General features: G+C 37.8%; 1 protein-coding gene across 12 annotated transcripts in view; it reads left to right on the forward strand.

The window, feature by feature from the left end:
• The window catches only part of KLHL3 (kelch like family member 3), a 279397-nt gene that overhangs the window by 45908 nt on the left and 222837 nt on the right, over nt 1–10652 (forward strand). The window lies entirely within an intron of this gene.

The following is a 10652-nucleotide window of genomic DNA, read 5'->3' on the forward strand; positions in this document are numbered from 1 at the left end:
CAACATCTCACTGCCATCCTGGTAGATATCAGCTATTCACTGTTCTCCTTTTGTTACTCTTCTCTTTTTTTCTACTAAGCTTATTTCCTTTCCCTCTGGCTATATCAGTATAGTTTGTCTTGCTTGTTCCCTACAGTATATCATTTCCAGCCCTAAAATCACCAGTAGCAGTGGGGGCAGATCTTTCTTCAAATTCTGCCTGGCTTCCCCTGGGCAGAGTTAGGGGCCCAGGTAGCATTGAAGAGAATGAGAGCGCTGTTCTTTCTCTGGTCTCCCATGTACCCAGCTTGGCACTCAGAAGGTACATCTGACCAAAGAGGAGTGCTGGGACCTGTAGGCATGTTAACTCCAGATGTTTGGACCCAAGAAATAGTAAATTGCAGTGTAGCTTTCAGTCCACTCCTGCATTTTTTTTTAGTACTTTAATAATAGACACTAGTAAGTGTTTACTGACAAGTGTGTGAGTGAGTGAGTGAGCGAGTGAATGAGTGTATTTGGTCCTGAGAGTAGAGGTGGGAAGCCCCTGTGCTTACTTCCTATAAATTGAAAGCACCAGGAATGCATTCTTTGTCCTACACCCAAATAACTTTAGTTTTCCTCATCTGTAGCATCACTATGATAATGAGAAAACCCAGCCAACCAGCAGCCTTGGTGTCAGAGGTACTCACATCTTCCACGTTGTCTGCTTTCAGGTCCTGGTGTCCCCATAGAAAACACCCCTTGAGGCTGGATTTGTTTGAGGTAGATCCCTGCTCTCTGGCAAGGAGGGGCATAAACTGGAATGACAGCTGTGTGCAAAGAGGCTAGGGGATCAACTGGAAGGGATAGGGAAGGGTCTCCCTATTCTGCTCTATTTGGTGCAGCCCTGGCTTTCACCTAACCGTACTTGGGGAGTGTGCATGCTTATGTGTGTCCTCCCAACAAAGGGACCAAAAATATGTGACCCTGAGTTAACCACTAATAATTATACATTGAATCTAAATGAAAATGAGAAAAAGGCAGGGCAGAAGCCAAAGTCTCATGGTAAGTAAAGCATTTTTAGCTGGAATGTAAAGAATTTTGGTATTGGCATTTCAGGGAAATTCAAGCTGCCTTTTCCCTCAATCCAAAAGACAGGAGGTAGTTCACAGTTGCTTGGGTCTGGATTACAATTTTACTGATTTCAGAAATCTAATAATAATCTTAGCATTGGCTTTGATGGAAGATCTGTGCAGGATTGTAGATCTTTATGGGAAATTATTTTTTTATTGAAAAAAACCATTTTTTTCTTGGAAGCGAGACTTCTGTGGTTTTTTTTTTTTTTTTAATGTTTACTTATTTTTGAGACAGAGACAGAGCGTGAGCAGGGGAGGGGCGTAGAGGGGGGAGACACAGAATTTGAAACAGGCTCCAGGCTCAGAGCTGTCAGCAAAGAGTCCAACATGGGGCTTGATCCCATGGCTGATGAGATCATGACCTGAGCCGAAGTTGGACGCTTAACCAACTGAGCCACCCAGGTGCCCCTGAAGACTTCTGTTTTACACACTTTTGGTGGATGTGCTTTTGTTTGTGTGTTGCATTGATCAATACCCTTAAATACAATAAAAATAACTTAGGCCCAATAAGTAGAGAAACTTGATGTTATCATGAGTAAGCAGAATACTTCCTGACAAGTATAGACTTCATTGTCTATAATATATTATATGATTAAATATAATTTAATCAAAGCAACCTTTGATTGAGGACCTACTGTGTGCTCAGTACTGGGGAGCTAGAGAATCCTGTAGAAGAGCTAGCATGAGGAAGAAGCATAAATTTCATACTGCATTTACAGTAAACTAAGTGTATCCTGAATGCAATGCTTAATAATTCTCAGTTACACTGAGTAAGTGACCCTTAAGTAAGTAATACAGGGTTGCTGCAGTACAGTAAACTAAGTGCAATTGGTCACAGACCCTCTTCCCCGCCAATGATACAAGAATTTTAAAAGCCATTCAACTCAACCAGTGTTTTTTTGAACATCTCATGGAGGGCAACTATTTTGTTTTGTTTCATAGCTGCAGACTACTTTCTCCCTCTGGTTCCAGTCAGTTTAAAAATGAAATGATGCTTGTTGGTCATGACAGAACCAGAGGGGAAGTCATATTTCTGGTAATAGTGCAAAAATGCAAATTATCCTGGAGTGGTTAATTAGAAGTACGGTCTTCTTCATCAAGAAAGGCGTGTCCCAGAAGAGAAGTAATTTATGTGATGTGATCATGAGTGCTGATGGCTTGAAGGGCTCTGTTACCTGTAGGAATCTCTAACTCAGCATCTGGCCATTGGAAACTGGTTGTTGTCAAGCTGTCAAAGATCAAGACAGGCTTGGGGCACCTGGATGGCTCAGTTGGTTAAGCATCTAACTCTGGCTCAGGTCATGATCTCACGGTTTGTGAGTTCGAACCTCACATTGGGCTTGCAGAGCCCACTTTGGATCCTTTGTCCCCTTCTCCCTCTGCCCCCTCTTGCACTTGTTCTCTCTCTCTTTCTCAAAAACAAATAAACATTAAAAAAAAAAATCCAGGGGCGCCTGGGTGGCGCAGTCGGTTAAGCGTCCGACTTCAGCCAGGTCACGATCTCGCGGTCCGTGAGTTCGAGCCCCGCGTCGGGCTCTGGGCTGATGGCTCAGAGCCTGGAGCCTGTTTCCGATTCTGTGTCTCCCTCTCTCTCTGCCCCTCCCCCGTTCATGCTTTGTCTCTCTCTGTCCCAAAAATAAATAAACGTTGAAAAAAAAAAAAAATCCAGACAGGCTTTAAGTCTTCTAAACCAATTGCTCCTTAAAAAAAGTTGTTGTTGTTGTTTTTTTTAAATAAACAAGGACCTGAAATCCAAGAAAGAGAAGCCATTTGATAAGGTAGTAAATTACCTTGAATGCTAGAAGAATGTCAGGAAAAAATTAGAAATCTGGGGAAAAAAAATCACTGAGTATCTTTTAGAATGCTAGGCATTGACTAGTGCATCCTTCCAAGTTATCCAGTGTATCTTTCATTGCCTTTGAGCTGTTGAAGCTCCCTAAAGTTGCAGAAAACGGAGGATAATGCCTACTGTTGTCTATATAAAAACAATCAAATTTTGTCTTGTGGGGATGCAGTTGATCACCGCCCCCTGCCACTGCTTTCCCCAAGAAGCTAGTTTTGTATCTCTTAACAAATTCATTTCATTGTTTCTGCCTACCTCTTAAACCAGTTTTTAATGTTTTACTGGTTGTCTTTAATGGGTTAAATAAACCTTTGTCATGTGTTCATTTTCTGTTTGTATGACAGTCATACTTTTACCTTAAAAAATTATCCTCTAACAGGAAGAAACTAGGATTTTAGAAACAACATTCTGTTCTTTCCTTCACTGTGAATAGAGGCCTTGTTTGTATGGGGTATCTGAGACAGCTAGACAATTGCTTGTAATTTTTTTCTTATGCTTTTATATATGTTTATAGGACATGTGGACAATATCTTTTTAAAAAAAATTACTGAGACCAGTTTTATGTAATCTAAAACGAATCTTTTATATTTTTAGAACATTGGTTATAAAACTATTTTAAAGGGGACAAATCAGTGACATTTAGTACATTCACAACTATATCTCTCTCACGTTCCAAACTCCAAAGTAAAACACTTTATCTATTAAGCAGTTTCTCCCTATTCCTGTTTCTTTATAGCCTTTGGCATCCTCTAATCCGCATTCTGTGTCTATGCATTTATCTCTTCTAGATATTTCATATAAATGTACTCTTTCGACCTTTTGTATCTGTCTTCTTAGTGTAATATACTGGATCCATGTGGTAGCAAACATCACTAATCCACTTCTGGATTGAATAATGTTGGATTGTATGTATATACTATACTTTGTTTATCCATTCATCCTTTAATGGATATTGGGGTTGTTTCTACCTCTTGGCTGTTGTGAATAGTGTTGCTGTCAACATACATGCATATCTCACTTGTGGAAGTACCTGTTTTCAGTTCTTTTTGGTATATATCTAGAAGTGGAATTATGGCATCATATGGTAGGTAATTGTTAACTTTTGCAGCATCATATAGTAGATATGTTTAACTTTTGAAGAACTACCAAATTGTTTTCCACAGAGACTACTGTACCTGCCCACCAGCAATGGATGAGGGTTCCAGTTTGTCCACATCCTCTCCAACTGTTGTTCTTTTCCATGTAAAAAGTGAATAGCCACCCTAGTAGGTGTGAGGTGAACCTCATTTTGGTTTTGATTTGCATTTCACTAAAAACTAAGGATGTTGAATATGCTTGTCAGTCATGTGGAATTAAAAAAAATTTTTTTTAAGTTTTTTTAAAATTTATTTTTGACAAAAAGAGAGATAGAGTGTGAGCAGGGGAAGGACAGAGAGAGAGAGACAGGCACACAGAATCTGAAGCAGGCTCCAGGCTCTGAGCTGTCAGCACAGAGCCCAACGTGGGGCTCGAACCTGTAAACCACAAGATCATGACCCGAGCTGAAGTTGGCTGTTGAACTGACTCAGCCACCCAGGCACCCCTCATGTGGACTTTTTTTAAACAGTACATCATTATTTGTTTTTAATTAAAATGTTTTTATTTATTTTTGAGGGAGGAGGGAGGGGCAGAGAGAGAGGGAGGCAGAGGATCTGAATTGGGCTCTATGCTGACAGCAGAGAGAATGCTGGGCTCACACTCATGAACCGCAAGATGATGACCTGAGCCAAAGTCACATGCTTAACTGAACCACCCAGGTGCCCCAGTGCATCATTTTTTGAATATGCTAGGAAATGTGGCTATTGAAAAGAAATTTTTGATAACTCCCATTGTAATACAAGTAATTATCCCCCAGTTTATGTTTCTTAATTTAAGATTGTGTACATTGAATTTTATCAGATGATTCTACAGAGAACGTTACGTTTTTTGAACATAAATTGGAGAGGATCTTCTTCACCCCTTATATGATGCTATTTACAAGGTTTTTTCACAGATCATGCTTGAACCTTCCACAGCATCAAGCAAGTGCTATTAAGGAACTCAGAAAAATATTGCCATGGTGATAATGTCTGTCCTTGTGAAACACTACTGTGTGAGCTGTTTTATACTCTGAAATCTTGCTTGGAGCTTTTAGTTTGTAAGATTTATTTGCTGATAGGCTTTTTAAACGTGGATATACAGTGTATTTTTAATAATAATGATTACAACAAGTAACATTTATTGAACATTTGCTAGGGACCATACTCCGTACTAGGCATTTTATTTGGATATATCCTTTAATCCTAGTAGAATTTTAGCTTTGCAGGGTATGATCTTTTATTTCCTGTCCATTGCTGTATCCCAGGCATCTATCATAGTACCTGCTTAAGAGTAAGTGTTCAACAAATGTTATTGAATGAATAAACATCCTTTGAGGTAGTTTCTGTGACTATCTTCCTTTTTCAAATGAGAAAGCTGAGGCTAAGAAATGTAAAGCAGTTTTTCCTAAGATCATACAGATGGCCAGTGGCAGAGCCCAAATCAGAGCCCAAGCAGCCTACTCTAGAGTCTAGACTAAACTAACTACCTTTTAAACCACAGCATTCAGAACAGCACTTTCACCCTTTTGTTCCACAGTCTATAGGGTGGCCAGGTATTTTTGTCAAACAAAGAAGAAGCAATTAAATTCATTTAATTTCAAGAAAATATTTGTTAATGGCCATCTGTGTGCCTAGACATTGTTGAATGTAATATTGAGAACTGGGAGATAAGAAAAGGAGATTCTTTTATGGGGTCTGACACTAGCTGCGTGACCTTGAACAAATAACATACTCTGTGTAGACTTTCAGCTCCTCATGTGTAAAATGGAAAAGATGGACTAGATGATCTAAGCAATAAAATATAACTTTAAGAAATAGCACGGACAAGGCTACATTGAACTTGCTTGCTGGGGATGGGATCGTGGGTGGTGGGAGATGTCATTGGTTTATATATCTTAATCTTTAATCTAGAAGGAATGAAAAAGAGGAAAGGCAACAAAATGGTAAATATATGATGGCAGTGCTAGAGTGTATCATGTAGAAGAGAAAATAAAAGCAATTATCCAAGTAACAAGGAAGTGTCAGCTCACCTTTAATTTTGAGAAATGAAATTTACTTCTATCCTGGCCCTTACCTTTGAGAAGTATAGTAGCCTGAAGTTATTTAATATTTTATACTTTTCGACACTTCGTGCCCTGTAAATATGCTGAGAAGTAGTTTGGGGATATTTGGAAAAATCAAGGGCTTGGCCAAGATTATACATTTGTCTAGTGATTCTTGATTATTTATTTATAAAAAGTTAAATTTTTAAAAATTTATTTATTGTGAGAGAGAAAGAGAGAGAATGAGAATATGTGCAAGCTGGGGAGGGGCAGAGAGAAGGAGAGAGAAGATTATAAGCAGGCTCTGTGCTATCAACATAGGGGCCAAAGCGAGGCTTAAACTCACAAACCATGAGATTATTACCTGAGGTGAAATCAAGAGTTGGTTGCTTAACTGAGTGAACCACCCAGGTGCCTCATCACTTTTAAATACCCTAGTCTGTCTTACCATGAAATTTGAAGGAAATGTCCAATTACTATTTTTTAATATTGTAAAATTTTCTCTTTAATTTGCTTAATTAAAAAGTCTATATGCCTCATTATAGTTTTTCCTTGGCTTTCTAGGAGTGGAGGATATTGTCTAATAAAACAGATAATAGTAGGATAGCAGAACTTGAAAAACAATGTGTTAATTTTTTAAGGAAAAAAATTTTACAGATAAAACACACTTTTAAAGGCTCACTTGTTTTATATTTTAAATTTGGTTGAATGATTATGCTTTTTATTCTGCAAAGTTTAGCCGGTAAGTACACTAAACACCATTAGATGCCTGATGTGTACAAAGCACTACCCTAGATGTCAAAGAAATTTAAATATGATCCTTGTCCTCAATCTTATAAACATTATGAAACCTTTACAACCAACCACATCATGTGATAGAATATTATGAATACCTTGAGCGAAATCTAAAGTGTTAAGCCAAGAAGATGCCCCTTAAAGGGGCACCTGGATGGCTCAGTCAGTTGAGCATTCGACTCTGATTTTGACTCAGATTATGATCTCATGATTCAGGAGATCAACCCCACATCACACTCTGCACTGATAGTGCTTAGCCTGCTTGGGATTCTCTCTCCCTGTCTCTCTGCCCCTCCCCCACTTGTGAGCATGTTCTCTCTCTCCCTCTCTCTCTCAAAATAAGTAAACTTAAAAAAAAAAAGATATCCCGTTCAGCTACAGTGGTTGAAAAAAGCTTCACGAGGGGTGCCTGGGTGGCTCAGTTGGTTAAGCGTCTCACTTCTCAGGTCATGATCTCTCGGTTTATGAGTTTGAGCCCGTGTTGGGCTCTGTGCTGACAGCTCAGAGCCTGGAGTCTGCTTCAGATTTTGTGTCTCTCTCTCTGCTTCTCCCCTGCTCACATTCGGTCTCTCTCTCTCTCTCAAAAATAAAACATTAAAAAAGAAAAAAAAAGCTTCATGGAAGAGGGATACTGAAACCAAGTGTTGAAGGATGTATATATTAAGTGTGAAGGTGAGGTAGTTGGGGGAGGGATATTAATAGGTAGAGAGAATAGTTTGAACACAGGCTCAGAAGGAAATTTAGGATGTATTTGGGGAACTGTAAGTATTTCATGGGAATAGAAGTGAATTGGAAGTTGTAAATAAGTTTGTACTCCCTGATAAAAAACTGTTAGAAAGATTCATCCAACATTGGTTTCCTGCATGTCTATCAATGTTTCTTTCCCATTCCTGCCCCACTCCAAATAAAACAAAATAATAGACAGTTAATTTCTTCATGTAGCAAATATTAAGTACCTGCTCTATCCCAGATGCTTTGCTAGGAGCATAAGCTCTAAAGATAAACTAGACACAGCCCTTGTCCTCAAGTAGGCCACAGACCGGGAGGGAAGACCAACTCTTAGTTAGAAAAGGGATACATATAAAGTGCCCATTTTATCTGAAATGGGGCCACCTTGAAAAAGAATGATCTTGGCTGAGCTGGGCTGATGGCTTGAGCTCTGTTTTTAGCCCTTGGGAGCAACCTCAGGATGTGTGGCATACCAGAAGAACAGCTGCATACTATATTCTGACAATGATGAAAGTGGCACCTCCGTTTTTCCAGAGCCACAGCAATGACTGTCCCTGGAAAGGAGAGCCAAGCTCTTTCTCTCCTGGCTTATGCTTTTGGGCACATTGTTCCATAGGATTTCAGAGGGGAAGTTTCAGAAAGGATATGGAAAGGAAGGGATAAGAAAATAAACTATAGAGTACTTTGATTTAAAATTATATACAGAATTCAACCATTAGTGTCTCTTAGATGCATCAAGATATAATAATAATGATAGATGAATAATTACTTTGTGCTAGGCGCTATGATAAGGGCTTAACATATATTACCTAATTTAACCCATATAGTAGTCCTAAAAATTTGCTATTACATTCATCACTTTTTAAACTGAGGCTTAAAAGATGAAGTAACTTCCCTACATCACATAGCTCATAAGTGGACATAATGGAAAGTATATTGGGATAAGTTTTATATTTCATATTTTATAGAGAGAGATGAAGCAGAATGATGTCAAGCCAAATTTAGAATCCATATCTCAATTTTATAACTCTTGAACAATTTTTAAGTTATTTTGTAGTAGAAACTTTCAAACATATGTATCAGTTAGCTTCTATGATTACCTATTTGTGGCCAGTCTTATTTTATCTGTACCCACTTGTCCCCTATTATATTCATATGAAGCAAATATTAAACATCATATGATTTCACTTGTAAATATGCCAGAATGTTTCTCTAAAAGATGACTTAAAAATAATCCTAATACCATTAGTACACCTAAAATTAATAATGATTCCTTAATACCATCAACTAGTTTGTCTAGTTTGAATGTAAATTTCCAATTGTTTTGTAAGTGTCCTAATTTTTTCTCACCGTTTATTTGCTTGAGTAAGGATCCATGTAAGGTCCACACATGATAATACATTGATAAATGTATGTATGTATGTATGTATGTGTGCGTGTATGTGTGTGTATATATATATAAATATATATACATATTTATATATATATGTATGTATGTTTTTGGAGAGAGAGAGAGAGAGAGCACAAGTGAGCAAGGGGCAGAGAGACTCCCAGGAGGGGCAGAGGGAGAGAGAGAGAGAGAGAGAGAGAAAAGCGGGGCTCGCCCAAAGTGGGGCTCATGTTTTACCCAAAGTGGGGAACGTGCTTGCCTGAAGTAGGACATGAGCTCACCAGATGTGGGACTTGAATTCAGGAACCATGAGATCATGAACTGAGCTGATGTCAGATGCTTAACAACTGAGCCAGCCAGGTGCCCAATACATTTTTATATCTGAAGTCTCTTTTCATCTATAGCTTGCCTTCCACCTTTTAAATTTTCTTGTAATTTAAATTGTCAAAAAAGCTAGTTGTTTGTCCTACAGAGTTTTCTGAAATTTTGATTTTATTGATTGTATCTCTGTGGTATAGTTTAAGATATTCCTCTGTTTTATGTATTTCCTATAAATTGGTAGTTATAGCTAGAGTTTTGATCAGATTCAAATTTGATGTATACTTTTTTGCAGGACTACATCGTAAATGATGATGTGTCGCCAGGAGGCACATAATTTCTGATTATCTCTTTCATCGTGATGTAAGCAATCATTGATGCTTAGTGAATTAATTTATTTAGGATTGCAAGGCCTTCCATTTCCAGCCGTGATAGAGTATAAGGACCTTCAACAAGTAAAAAACCCAGCAAGATACATAGAACAGTATTTTAGGCATTGGACAGCAGGTATCACATGATTGTAATCTTTAAAGGAAGGCAAATGACATAATTTCTGGATTCTTATGAAAAATTACAGGACAGGCAAAGAAACAGGATCATACAGTCATAACATGGATAAAATTCAATTAATAGAAACAAAATATAGAAACGAGAGCATAGAGTGAGTAGACGAAGATATTAAAACCGCTATTATAAATATGCTTTACTTGTTAAAGTGATAGAAGAAAACATGAGTATAAAAAGGAGAGAAGATGGAAGATACAAAACAAAAGATCCAAATCTAGAAATTAAAAATATTTGTGATGAGAAGTACTTTGGATGGGATTAATAGATTAGACATAGTAGAAGAAAAGATTAGACACTTGAAGGCATAACAATAGAAACTATCCAAAATAAAGCACAGAGAAAAAAGACTGAAGCAAAGCAAAGCAAAACAATGAATAGAGCATCAGTATGCTGTGGGACAATATCATGTAATTGGAGCTGGAGAAGGGCAGTGACACCAGAAAAATATTTAAGGAAATAATGGCATATAAAAAGGATCTGGAGACCTTTTTCTCTGTTGTGATGACAGATAAGGTTGCTTCTCAGCAGGTAAAGAATGGTTTCATTATGAACAGTCAGAAAGCTCTAATCTACAGACTGACCCTTTTAGAGGTCTTCTATTTTCTCTCCTTGTTATACTTATGTTTTCTTCTATCACTTTAACAAGTAAAGCATATTTATAATAGCTGTTTTAATATCTTTGTCTACTCTATGCTGTCATTTCTGTATTCTATTAATTGAATTTTATCCATGTTATGACTGTATGATCCTGTTTCT

The sequence above is a fragment of the Puma concolor genome, chromosome A1 (assembly GCF_028749965.1).
Source record: "Puma concolor isolate L17-30 chromosome A1, mPumCon1.1.hap2, whole genome shotgun sequence".
Taxonomy (NCBI): domain Eukaryota; kingdom Metazoa; phylum Chordata; class Mammalia; order Carnivora; family Felidae; genus Puma; species Puma concolor.